The sequence below is a fragment of the Galeopterus variegatus genome, unplaced genomic scaffold (assembly GCF_000696425.1).
Source record: "Galeopterus variegatus unplaced genomic scaffold, G_variegatus-3.0.2 Scaffold3624, whole genome shotgun sequence".
Classification (NCBI taxonomy): Eukaryota; Metazoa; Chordata; class Mammalia; order Dermoptera; family Cynocephalidae; genus Galeopterus; species Galeopterus variegatus.
Genome location: NW_007729735.1, coordinates 15,759 through 30,557, shown reverse-complemented (window position 1 = coordinate 30,557; position 14,799 = coordinate 15,759).

Sequence of the window (14,799 nt, the reverse complement as noted above, 5' to 3'; positions counted from 1 at the left end):
GACTGGGAAGTCCAGTGTACCCTCGGTGTCGCACCCGCATCTAGCCCAGCCAGTGAGCGGGAACCGGTCTGTATGTGGGATCCGAACCCTTGGCGGGAGCGCCTCCGCGCTCCCAAGCAGCGCACTGTAGCAGTGTGCCACCGGGCCGGCCCCCTTCTCAGGATTTCTGGGGGGCCTTTTTTGTGGGCTTGTCCTGAGCCCACCCCTTTCCACCAGAGGGAAGGGGACAATAAATGCCTTAAGGAAGTAATAAAACCTAGACGACATTTGGGAAGATTGTATACCCTATGGTACTCAGCTAATGAAGAACTGGGGGAGGGACTTGTGCACTAGGGAATAAATTGCTCGATGTAACCGTTTTGGGTGTGCCTGTTCATCAGACACCTGATCTTGCAAGACTGCCATTAAAGTCTTGCGTCACTGTACCTCGTGTCTCCGTGTCCATCCTTTGGCATGGGACAGGTGAGAGCATTTTTCATATTACCCAGTTGCTTCTCTGTATGGCTGCCCATGTTGGACAGAGATTTAGTCACCGGGACTATGAAAATCTGGAACTAGTAGCAAGTTGTGCTTTCTCCTCTTCTTTGTCTTCTTCCTCCTGAGTTTGTTTTTATCATTAAAATAATTTGTATTTCACAAGCAAGAGGAATTTACTAGATAAATATAAACATGGCAACTTATAATGTGCTCAGCATTATACCTTATGAGGTAGATTGATAGTCACATCATAGAAGGCACTTCTTGACTATATAAAGCCAGGCTAATTACTTAACCTATCTGTGCCTCCTTCATTGTCTCCTTCATAAAATGGAGTTCATAGGCTAGTGTTACTAACTAACAGTCACACCTTCATTTTCGACCTAAACTGAATCATCTATTTTTTTTTTTCTTCCAGACTTGGATCTTAACGATTTTTGCCTTATTCCAAAAATATACAAAACTTTATAAAATAAAAAAAAAATTATAGATAAAACAAAAACAAATAAAACCTCTGAAGGCAACACTATTATAGAAATTTCAAATACTTCCAGCAATAATGTTGTTATATAGTCTCCCATGGAGATACTTTTGAATGGGACAATATTACTTTATCATTACAAGTACTATAAAACAGAAGAAATAACATTTACCCTCCCCTAGTGGGCATCTGGATCCAGAAAGTTGGGAGCCCAGTAAAAGCCTCAGAGAGATGTCCAGAGAAGTATTTCCTAGCATAGACACGCACGGGGAATTAGGGCACAAAACTTTAGGGTTGACTAAGTTTGGGGATCAGTTCTTAATTTCTCTAGTAATTAATCTTCACATATACCCAATGTTCCCAGAGGCTGGGTGTCCTTTGTCTGTTGTCCCCCACCCCCACCCCCCTTGTCTGTTGAACTCTACCTGTCATGTTGCCTACTTCTTTTGGAATTTGCCAATAGGCTCCCTCTTCCCAGCTTAGATAGATGCCCTTTCCTATCTGGACATTAGTGAGCAGCATTCAGTTTCTGTCTTTTGTTTCCATAATACCCGATTGCTAATTTCAGGTTTCCCTAAATTTTTTTTTTTTTTTTAAGGATGACCGGTAAGGGGATCTCAACCCTTGGCTTGGTGTTGTCAGCACCACGCTCAGCCAGTGAGCAAACCGGCCATCCCTATATAGGATCCAAACCCGGGGCCTTGGTGTTATCAGCACCGCACTCTACCGAGTGAGCCACGGGCCGGCCTTCCCTAAATTTTAATTAATTAATTTATTTTGGTAGCTGGCCGATATGTGGATCTGAACCCTGGGTTTCCCTAAATTACCTGTGAGGAACTGTTTGTTCCTAAGTTCATGCCAAAACTTCTTTGGGTTGGCCCGACCAGATACCACCCATGGTCCACTTACGACACAGCCAACCTATATTCTAGAGCCTGCAGGTCGAGACAGGGAAGTGCTTACTTGGCTAGGAGCATCTGGTAGATAGGAGACAAGCGTGGAGCCAGAAAATGAGAGTAAAACTAGTAGCTGAAAATGGGTAATAGGTCATAGGGTAGAAAAAGATAAATTACAATCACTATGTCATTAACCAATTGTATTTATAATCCACCCAGTGGGATATGATAGGCAATCAATATGGTATATTGTGGTATCCTTCATTTAATGTTTATTGTTGGAGTTTTATTGATGGTGGACAAGCTCACAGTAATTTTCAGTTTCAACATGGAGAGGATTTTATGCATTTGAACAGTTTTTTAAAAATTTTTTTAGTTGCATGGAGGTAGACAGAAGTTAATATGTTCTGCAGTAAATCTGAAATTGTTTTGATATTTTGGGATCAAGCTCCATCTGAATGAAAAGACTTCCCATAAAAAAAATGCACCAATTTGAGGATGGAGCCTTTATTTTTTATCTGTCCATCCATGCAGCAAAGAAAGTCTTTTGAAGATCCTCTTATTTTCAAAGTATTCTGAGTATATAAACAAGAATGAATTGTGGCCCCTTGTTCTGAGAAGCCTAGGGTTGTGTGAGGGAGATAAGATTTGTATTCCATAATGTACTAGTACGTTTCTGTTGGTTCTAACAAAATACTTGGAACTGAGTAATTTATAAGAAAATAAAATTTATTGCTTACAGTTTCAGAGACTGGGAAGTCCAGTGTCCAGGGAACACATCTGGTGAGGGTTTTCTTTGGTGGTGGCTTTACAGCAATGCAAGATCTCACATGGCATAAAATGGTGGAGCAGAGGGAGAGACTCACGTGCTCTCCTTTTGAAGCCCTCAGAAACACACCCCTGATTACTATTATTAATCCATTCACTATGGCATGGTTCAACAATGTAAGTACCACTTCAAGGCTTTATCTTTCAATTATCTTTCTATCTTTTCATAACAGGATTTCCCACCCTGAACAGTTACAGTGGGGATTAGGGTTTAATGTATGGACTTCGGGGGACACAATTCAATCAATCCACAGCATTCCGCCCCTGGCCCCTGAAGTTCATGTTCCTCTCACAGGTAAATACATTCATTCCATCCCCAAAGTCTTAACATGTTTCAACTCAAAAGTCCATAGTTCAAAGTCCTGTCTGTGAAATCAAAATAAGTTATCTGCTTCTAAGATACAATGGTGGGACAAACATAGGATACGTATTCTCATTCAAAAAGGGAGAATAGGCCAAAAGAATGGGGTAACAGGTCCTAAGCAAGTCTGAAACCCAGCGGGGCAGGCATTAAATCTTACAGCTGGCAAATCATATACCTTGACCCCATGTTTGGTGTCCTCTGAATGCTGGTGCAGGAGTTGAGTCCCCAACTCCTTGGGTAGCTTCACTCCTATGGCTTTCCTGGTCTCAGGCCACACTTCAGGTCTCCCAGGCTGGCATTCCAGATTGGTAGCCCCACAAATCTGGGGTCTCCATGGTGGTCCTGCTCTCACGGCTTCACTAGGCATGGTGCTGTCAGGGTTTTTCTGCTATAACTCTGACCCCAAGTTTTTGCTTGGCATTGCTCTAGTGAAGACTGTCTGCAGTTACTCTGCCCCTATGACAGATTACTTCCTGAGACTCCAGGCTTTTCCATACATCCTTTTTTTTTTTTTGACAGGAGACAGCTTTATTGTGAAACAGCAACAGAACGTTTAGCCCATCTACTTACATGTATAAGGGTTGGGGTTTCCCATACACATCTGTACTGCCCTCCCTCAGTCTCAGGTGTATTTATCCCCTACACCAACAATCATTTCTTTCCTGAGTTTGCCACTGGCCACAAATTAGACACAACTCTTCAGGGTAATATCCCATCATGTAATTCTAAGCATCATCTCCTAATCACTCAGCCTCCCTTCCAAACATGCTTTGAAATCAGCGTGGAGGCTCCCAAGACTCCACAGCTCTCTCATTCTGTGAGCCTGCAGACTTAACACCACATGGACACTGCCAAGGCTTCCAGCTTGTATTTCCCAAAGCTGCAGGCCCAGCCACACCTGAGACCAATTTAGTCACAGCCAGAGCAGTCAAAGCACCTGGGGTTCTGGTGCTAGAAACAGTTTCCTGAGGTGGCCCCGGGCAGTGAGCCTGTGGAGCGAACCTCAGACCTATTTTGAGACCATTCTGTCTCCCTAGGCATCTGGGCCTGTGATGGAAGATGCAGCCTCCATGATCTCTGAAATGCCTTCAAGGTTTTTCCCCCTTCTCTTCATAATCCCTTTCTTCTGTACACTGGGCTGTGCCATTGCATTTTTCTCCTGAAATTGCTCTCTGCTTCTCTACCACATGGCCAGGCTGCAAAATTTCTAAATCTTTATGCTCTACTTCCCTTTTAAATTCTGGTTTTATGTTATGCCTTTGCCGCTATAACTCAGCGTAGGGTGTTACAAGTAGCCATATAGCTTCCTTAATGCTTTGAGGCTTAGAAATTTCTTCTGCCAAATACTCTGGGTCAGAACATTTAAGTTTCACTTTCCATAAAATGTTGGGGCACGAACAGAATGCATCCAAGTTCCTTGCCAGTTCATAGCAAGGGTGATCTTTGCAACATTTCCCCAAAAAACTCCTTAGTTACATCTGAGATCTCCTCAGTATGGCCTTTACTGGCTGTACTTCTATCAGCATTCTGCTCACCACTGTTTAACCAGTCTTTAAGAAGTTCCAAACTTTTCCCTGTTTTTTTTGTCTTCTAAACTCCAAACTCCTACCAGCAGCTAGGCTTTTTCCAGCTTGCTCCTTCAAATACTTCCAGCCTCTCCTGAACATCCAGTTCCAAAGCAGCTTCCACATTTTCAAGTATTTGTTATAAGCAACACCTCACTTCTCTGGTACCAATTTTCTATATTAGTCCATTTCTTTTGCTTATAACAAAATACCAGTAACTGTATAATTTATAAGAAAACGAAATTTATTGCTTACAGTTTCAGAGACTGGGAAGTCCAAAGTCCAGGGAACACATCTGGTAAGGGTTTTGTTTGGTGGTAGCTTTATAGCAATGCAGGGGTCTCACATGGCAAAAGTTGACAGAGCAGAGAGAGAAAGATCCTCATGTGCTGTCTTTTTAAAGCCCTCAGAACTACACCCCTGACCACCATTAATAATCCATTCACTATGGCATGGTCCTGGAATCTAATCACCTCTTCAAGGCCCTACTTTTCAATTACCATAATAGGATTTACCACACTCGACAGTTGCAGCGAGAATTAAGCTTCTAAAATATGAACTTTGGGGACATAGTCAAATCCACAGCAATATGTTATAAAGATTTCATTCATTTTTCCTTACCATTCTTTTCCTATTTCAGAATCCCACTGAGGATACTGCATGGCACTGGATGTGTTTACATATATCCAGGAGGTTACTGTTTAATATTCTGCCAGTATTTTTGTATCTATAGTCGCTTAGTGAGAATGGCATGTAGTTTCTCTTTCTTGCAACATCTTTGCTGAGTTTTAGTGTCATGGTTAAGCTGCCATCGTAAATGTGTTGGGAAGCAATTTTCCTTGTTTATTTACTGGAAAAATATGTGTAAGATTGATGTGAACTCTCCCACAAATATTTTAAAGAATTTGACAGTAGAGCAATATGGGCCTAGAGATTTCTTGGTGGGTAGGTTTTTCATAAAGGATTCAATTTCGTAACAGGACATTTCAGCTTTACAATTTCATTGTGTGTCCAAGTATGGCTGTCTTTTTCAAGTTTTTGTTTATTTTATCAGCAATCTGAAATTTAACATATGAGGGAAATTCTTACTGCCTCCTATGATAACTTCAATAATACCTCTAAGGGCGTAGTTCCACTTAATATTGTTTCAGGAGGAGAGGTCCTAGTGGCCTATTGTAATTGCTGTCGACAGAAGAGAAGCATGTTAGACTCTTATGCATGCCCCCATCAAATGACTGTCCATCAGGGATTATGCAAGTTTCAAAAATATTTCTTACCAGTGTTATATCGATTATGATAGCTCCATGTCACTGCTGTTGTGAGTCTCCATGTCTGAGCTCGTTATTTATCCAGCTCTATTATTTGCCCTCCCTTCAAAACACACAACCTACATATACCCACACACATACAGCCGTTTTTCTCTAGGTTCTAGATTGTGTCAGGGTGGTTGAATCAGGGAGGATTTCTAGTCTCGGCCACTTGTGATACCTGGGACCAGTTCATTCCCCATCCCTCCATTTATCATCATAGGAAGTGCAGGAGGAAGACTGTGCTCTTCATACAAAATCTTGATCCGTTTCCTGGATCCTCAACATTGTTATATTTTCTTCCCACAGGATTTATATTAAAGATGTAAAAGAACACTATTTTAAACAATTTGAGTGTTGTAAACTTCATTTAGCTGTGAAGTAGTAACTGGTTTTGTACGTTCCCTTCAACCATAAACAATGTTTAAACTGAAGAAAACATACAAAACAATTGTTTTTAGGCATTGACAACAGATAGTACAAGCCATAATCCTTTTGTTTTGTTTTGTGGGTTTTTTTGGTGGCTAGCCAGTAAGGGGAGGGCCATAATCCTCTAAAGAAGGGAAGTAAGTGAGAGGAGCTCCAAGTTTTCCTTGTTTCCTGCCTGCAGGCACTCTCTGGACTACAGTGGACAGAGCCCAAGTAGAGAGCAAAGGGCTTGTGAAGCAGCTGAGAAGGTTGGAACTTGTGGGACAGGGAACCCTGGAGGATACTCTGCACTGGAGAAAGCAAAGAGGAGAGAAGGGCCAGAAATATTCATGGGGTAGTTCCCCTTGGCTGCTTGGCCAAGTTTGGAATATATGTACACAATGCAAGGATCTGCAAGGAAGGTCTAGCAAAAGGAAAAAAGTGAGGGCTGGCCCGTGGCTCACTCAGGAGAGTGCGGTGCTGATAACACCAAGGCCACAGGTTCAGATCCTATATAGGGATGGCTAATTAGCTCACTGGCTGAGTGTGGTGCTGATAACACCAAGCCAAGGGTTAAGATCCCCTTACCAGTCATTAAAAAAAAAGGAAAAAAGTGAAAAAACTGAAAGGAGAAGTAGACAAGTCCAAATTATAGGTGGAGATTTTAACCACTCTTTCAATAACTGATAGAACAAAAAGAGAGAAAAAAATCATTGTAGATATGGAATATTTGTATAATGCTATCAGCCAACTTTACCTAATTGACATTTAGAGAACACTAACCCAACAACTGCAGAGTATGCATTCTCTTCAAGTGCAGGTGGAATATTCACCAAGATACACTGACTATATGCTGGGCCATAAGATGTCTCAAATTTCAAAAAATTGATATCATATAGAGTATATTCTCTGACCATAGCAGAATAAAATTGTAAATAAATAAAAATAAGGTATCTTTTTATAAAAAAAAGCCCCAATATTTTGTTTATTAAACAACATAGTTCTAAATAACACGTGAGTCAAAGAAGAAACTCCAAGAGAAATTTTGAAGTATTTCAAACTGAATGATAATGAAAACACAGCATATCAAAATTTGTGGCACGTAGCTAATGCAGTGCTTAGCAGGAAATTTATAGCCTAAAGTGATTATAAGAGAAAAGCAATAAGGTTTAAAATCAATGATCTGAGTTTCTACCTGTATTAGCTCATTTTCTGTTGCTTATAACAGAATACCTGAAACGGGGTAATTTATAAAGAAATAGAATTTATTTTTTAAGGTAAAGGTGGGAAGTCCAAAGTTCAGGGACACATCTGGTGAGGGCCTTCCTCTGGGTGGGGACTCTACAGAGTCTCATGGCCACGAGGGCAATAAGCAATCACATTGCAAGAGGCTGAGCAAGAGTGTGTTTCCACATGCTTTCTTCCTCTCCTGATGAAGCCCCCAGGCTACTCCTTGATAACCCATTATATCATTAACCCACTAATCCATGAATGATTAGTTCTCACCATCCAATCACCTATTAAAGGCCCTGACTTCAAATACCAAGTTGGGGATTAAGTTCCAACATGAGCTTTGGAGAGGACAAACATTTAAACCATAGCACCACATTAAGAAGCTAGAAAAAAAAGAAGCAAATTAAAGAGTGAGGAGAAGGAAAGAATAAGAGCAGAAATGAGAAAGATAAATCACAGAAGTAATAGATTCAATTACTAAAGCAAAATGTTAATTCTTTGGAAAAAATAAAATTGAGAAAGACTGACAAAAAACAAAGAAGAGGCAAATTATAAATATCAGGAGCAAAAAATCCTATAGGACAAAGGTTAATAAGGGATTATTATAATGAGCTTTATGTCAATAAATTTGACAACTAAAGAAAATGTACAAATTCTTGGAAAAATCTTTTTTTCCCATACTGATACAAAAAGAAACAGAAAATCTGTATAGGATTACAACTACTAAAAAATTGAATTTTTAATTTTATAAAACCTTCTCAAGAAGAAAACTCAGGTCCAGAAGGTTTCACTGGTGAAGAATCCTATCAAAAACCTAAGGGAGAAATAATACCAATCTTACACAAGCTCTTTAAGAAAAAGGAAGAGGTTGCACTTTCCAGATTGTTTTATGAGGCCAGAAAAACCCTGATAACAAAAACTGTCAAGGGTATTACAAGAAAAGGAACCTATTGACCAATATCTCTCACAACAAGGACACAAAAACCTTACCTAAATATTAGGAAAATTGAATCCAGATATATATATATATAACATGATGATACATCATGACCAAGTAGAGTTTATCCAGGAATAACAGGTTGGTTGGTTTAGCATTCAAAAATCAATCAGTGTAATTTATCACATGAACAGGAAAAAGGGGAAAAAGCCAAATCTCAGTAGATGCAGGAAAAGCATTTCAAAAAACTCAATGTCCATTTATGAAAAATTTGAGCAAACTACAAGAAGGGGACTTCCTCAGTCCGATAAATAACATCTACAGAAAATTATAGCTAACTTTATATTTAATGATGAAAGACTGAACTCTTTCCCCCTACAATTGTGAACAAAACAAGGATGTCCACTCTATGCATCATTGTACTGAAGGTCCTAGTGCTGGAGTGAGCAGGACTGAAGCCATGTTGGGACCTAAAACCACCTGGGTTGTAGGAAAATTTAAAAGAAACAGTTTTCTCCTTAGCCTGCACTTGTCTGAGTTCCCTCTTTTCCCATGGTTATTTGGTATTTTGATTCTTGGTTATGGGGCAAGATGACATTATTTACATAAGCGTAAAGTTGTTTTCTAGCCGGCCTAGAGTTGCAGACTTGCCACAAGACACATACTATCCAGACCCTGAGAAACCAAGGAAGACATCAATAAAGCTGTGCTGATTCCACCCCTCCAGCAGGACCCTGAGTTAACAGCAAGGAAGGGAACAGAAGCCAGATGGAGCCTTGGCAAGAATTTGCACCTGGCTCTTTACACATTCCCCTCCATCCTGCTTTTCACTTCGCATGTTCCATTCCCTCAATCTCCTGTTTAAAAACCCCTCAGTAAGTCTGAATTGGGGAGATGGTTTTAGTCTGGCTGCTCTCCTTCAGGTTTACTGGAGAGGTGGGTTAGCCTGACTTCCATTTTCACCAACATTTGACTTTTGAGTTTTTTATTTTTGTTTGGTGCTGTCGGCCGGACTTGGGTTCGATAATAAATTTTGACAAAACTAAGCCAGGAGCTGAATGCCCTGGGGTAACAGATTTCAACAAGCCAAGCCAGGGTTTTTGCATGGGGCAGGCAGCCAGACTTGGGCCTAGTAAGACTAGCTAGTTTAATAAATCAAGAAAAGGAACAAAAGGTATAAAGATTGGAACAGAAGAAGTAAAAATGTCACAAATAACATGATTGTTTACATAGGAATTCCTAAGGAAGCTACAAAAAAAGATATTAGAAATAATAAGTAAATTAGCAATGTTGCAGGACAAAAGGTAAATAATGAAAAATAAACTGTATTTCTATATTATAGCAAAGAACAATTGGAAGTTAAAATAAAAAATCAGTATGATTTTAAATAGCATCAAAACCCAGGAAATACTTAGGGATAAATTTAATGAAATAAGTGTAAGACCTATTGACTGAAAACTATAAAGCATTGCTAAGAGAAATTAGAGAAGACCTATTTAGGAGATGTATGCATGTTCAGAGATTGGCAGACTCAATATTTTAAAAATGTTAAGACCCTCCTCCCCCAGATTATCTATACGTTGAATGCAAACCCAGTCAAAATCCCAGCAGCTTTTACGTAGACAATGACCAGCTGATTCTCGAATTTATATAGAAACGTAAAGCACCTAGAATAGCCAAAACAATCTTGAAAAAAAAAAAAGGGCAAAGTCAGAGGACTTANGAAATAAACCAAATGTTCTCCAGTTGGTGAATGGCTAAACCGTGATATATATTAAAAAAAATTACAAAATATTATGATAGACAATTCCATTTCATACAATACTTATTCATTGATAAGATGGAAAGAAGTGCTGATACAAAGACATTGATGAATCTCAAAAGCTGCTAAGTGAAGGAAGAGTTTCATTTATTTGAATTTCTATAGGGTTGGCTGGATTCAGATCCCCATACTGTCCAGCCAACAAAAGGAAAAAGTTCTATAAAAGGCAAAACTATTGTGATAGAAAGCAGATCAGAGGTGGCCCTGGGGTCAGGGGGAGGAATGACTGCATGATGGAACGTTGGGGGCTGATTGGATATTCTATATCTCGATTTTGGTCATGATCATAGGAGTGTACATATTTGTAAAAACTTACAAACTATATACTTACAATGGGTGAATTTTACTGTATGTAAATTATATCTCAGTAAAAACTATTTTTTTTGTGGGAGGGGGCAGCTGGCAGGTACAGGGATCTGAAAGTAAAACTAATTTTTAGGAAAAAGATATTGCCCTTATGAGGAGTAACTTCATTTACTTGTTAAACCAAATAAAGCAGGGCCGGCCCGGTGGCGCACTGGATAAGTGCGCCGCTTGGGAAGCACGGCGGCGCTCCCGCCCGAGGGTTCGGATCCCACATACAGACCGGTTCCCACTCACTGGCTGAGCGAGGCGCGGGGGCAGCGCTGAGGGTTGCAGTCCCGTTGCTGGTCCCCGGCCCGGTACGGGGGCAACACTGAGGGTTGCGATCCGTGGCCGGACACAGAAAAAGACAAAAGACAAAAAAAAAAAAAACCAAATAAAGCAACTTACAGCTTTTTGAAAGTAGGAAAGAAAGAAAGAGACAGAGAGAGAAAGGAAAAAAGGAAAGAAACAAGTGAATGAATATAGAAATCCTCAATTGTGTTTAATGCTATTCAGAGTGAAACTCTATAATACTAACTAGAAAGAAACTTATGAAGAGGCTGCTTGAAGATAGGCACCTGGGAATTGCTCAGCTAGAATTAGCCACACATAAGCTTGTGCTCCATGAATTTTCAATAGAGGGTTACTTATTAACACCTGGCAGTCCAGGTAAGGCTGCCTTGCTCTTGCAGAGCATGTGTTGGTTAAGTTATCAGAAGAGTGACGCCGGGTATCAACACCCCATACGTGGAATAGCTCCAAGTGATCATACTTCTAAGTGGAAACATAGGCTGTATTCAGTCCTGGGCTGGTCCTGGAGAGGTCCCCAAGGGCTGAATGCACAGGCCCAGATTCAGCTCCACTAAAGATCTGATCACGAAAGAAGACAGCTTGCGATGAAAACCAATCTCTTGGTAAAGGCTGAATGTTACCATTTCAGAATTTTCCAGTACAAGATAGCTATACCATATGCTGTTTATACCCCTTGGGAGATGCCCTTTAAATTATATCTTAATGTATGAAAGAACCCTTACACTCGGGGGAGAGCAAGAAGGGCAGTTGTTCCCTAAAAGGCTCCAAATAAAACAACCAATGAGCTAAAAGCATGAGCCAGCAATTAAAGAGGACACGTGGGATTTGGTTTCTTCAAACAGCTTGACGCAAACAATTCCCAGGAGAAATCTCAGATCTCAGAGCCAAGCTCAGTTGTTTGCCATGTCCAATGTAAATATACTGATGCCAACTTCAAGATAAGGTAAAAAGCGAAACAAATGATAAATCAAGAAGTTCTGTTTTCTCTGTTCCTAGAGGCAACTTGGTACAGAAAGAGTTTTGTGGCCTGAATAAGTCACTTAACTACTCTGGGTTGGACTCTCTCCCCATCTCCTCTCTCCCCTAATCATTCTCTGTAATTAAAGATAATAATAACTGCCTGGATGAGCTATTGTGAGGTTTAAAGAGAAAGCATGCAGGGCACCTAGCACAATGCTGGCTCCAACTAGCTCAGTGAGTAGTAAATATTATATATAACAGGATGTTGAAAATCATATGTTGAATATTAAATAGTAAATATTATACATAAAGGATGTGTGAATGTTTTCTACAGACCTCTGCAGAGGGAAGCTGTTAACATTACAGGATTAATTCCCAGAGGGTTAAGAAAGAGTATGCGTAATGGAGATGCACTTGCCTTTACCAGGGGAAGCAGAGGTGAGAGATCCCCTGTGAGGGGGTGTGCTGGTTATTCTGTCTGTCCCCCTAGATCCATTATGCTACCTGTGACAACTATTACTCAAGCTCCCTTGCTGGCTAGCTACCACTTGGGTTTGACCAATGTGAGGCACTGGCAGGAACTCACTGAGCAAGAGTGGGGAGTTGTGGGCATTTCCTCCCTGCTGCCTCCCTGCACTGGCATTGTGTCTTTGGCAGTGTTTGCATCATTCCAGGATTATGCTATGGCCAGGCAGCTCCTCCTGCACAATCTCAGCCTTCACTGGGCTCTAGTATTACCATTTACTTCCCTCACCCTGTTATGCCTGGTGTGGTCATGACTTTCCACTGTTATGTATCTGTATGTGACACCATCCTTTCTGTATTCTGTTAACCCTGTGCATACTTCTATAAGCAGGATCCTCATTAGAGTCTCTTTGTTGGAATCATCTGGGGCAAATGGTGTTTTCTGCTAGGACCCTGCCTGCTCAAGGGTCTCCAAAGAACTCACAAATGCACCCATTAGAGAAAGACACAGCTTCAGTTATCAAGCACTTCCACAGAGTGCCAACTACTTAAACACAGCAGTATGAGTAATAATTTTCCTGCTCCTTAGTAATTTTCCTGAAAACATTAGAAACATAGCTAGCAAAATGGAAGTGGAATAGTAAAAGCCCAAAGTGGGAGAAAAAGAGAGGCTGATAGCATTTGGCAATAAGCCAGAGCTGGGAGAATGGGAGGAGAGGCCCCACCTTAACATGAAGTTCAAAGCTTTAACTATTACATGAGGCTGATACATTAAAAATTGACCAGAGGACCTTGCATTACCTAAGGATAATTAGAAAAGCCGTAGGGCCTGCTTCAATGTTTACCCAGGGGAAAGAGGAAGAATAGGACCCGGTGAATACATTAAAAAGGAGCAAATAAATTTGCTTTATTATACACCAGGGGCACGCTATTTGATAAATGCTTACATAGTTCCAGTGGTATGAGTAACAGTTACAGCTCCAGAAAGACTTATTTGCACAGCATAGATCATGGAGGTGGGTCTCAACTGGGATATTGGCTGCATGACTGCTTAGCTCCAGCCTTGTTACCAAGTCATTAACCTTGTCATATTGGCATGGCAATGAACCTGTTCATTTCCTTAACTTTTATGACCAGAGGACATTTGCTTCCCATTTCTTTGCCTTAGCATAACCTTTTACAAATTCCAGACTGACCTGCGGATGTATAATATTTTTATTCTTATATGGCACCACAAATCCTTTCTTTAGGTATTTTAACAAAAATACTTCAAGTTTTGGTTCACTTTACTGATTTAAGAATCTCACAGTCTGTCTCCTTACCATAACTTTGCCTATCTGTGATATAATTCTTTCTTTCTTTATATTATAATCTAGCTCTCAGAGGGCCGTCTATTTTCCTTTATCACCACCTTCTTAGGGAATCCTCCTTTTTGGCCATGTGTACCTCCTGTGGCTACCAGATGAGAATGCAGGGTTTCTAAGACTTAAGGGTCTTGGAGAGGGCAAAGTTTCCTCTTAATTTCAGGCTTCCAAATAGAGGGACAGTTACCTATCTCTCCATAGGCATTTCTCTAATTTTTTCTGTCCTCCGGACCTCATATCAAAGGTCATTGCTTTTTAGTGGTCACATCATGGACATGAATACTTCCACCTCTAAACCAAAAAACTCAAAATACTCACACTCTGACCACAAACTCCCATCCTTAAAGCTGTCACTCTTTTACTTTTACAACTCCTAACCCTCAGTCTCAAAGGAACTTTGAAATACTTTGATCACTCTGTCTACCCCCTACTGGGCACATTTCCTTCCTTATCTAATCTACAGCTCAGTGGACTATCACTTCAACCACCCTCTCACTGCAGCTCAAGGTTCATGTCCTATTGTTCTTCTGTACCTGCCCTGCACATCCAAGGGACCAAACCAGCACTGGCCTTTCTTGCTTGCATGTGGGCAGCAGAGTATTGCTGAAGGAAAAACAATCATTAAGCAGATTGGGACCACTTCAAATTTATAATCTTCAATTTTAACTGTACTCATCTTTCAATAGTTCCTTTACCTGATAATGGTCAGCTCCTCTCCTATTTAGCAGTTAGAAAATTTCACAATTTCTCATCAAGGCCTATTGCTTTGCCTCCCATGGATTTGTCACCCCTCTTTCCCCTGGGTGACAGAGCCACCAAAGATTACTCAAAGCCCATCTCTTCTGAGCAATGAGAAGCCCTGGAAAGGGGTTAATCTCCCAGAACCCTCAAGATAGAGGCATTCCTTCCATTTGGGAAATTAACCATGAATTGGGGTTCTCTTCCCGCATTGATTCTCCAGACCAGGAAGCTACAGGAAGAGAACATAGGTGGGGTTTTTGCTAAGTATAGTTGAACAAGTTTAACAATAGAAGC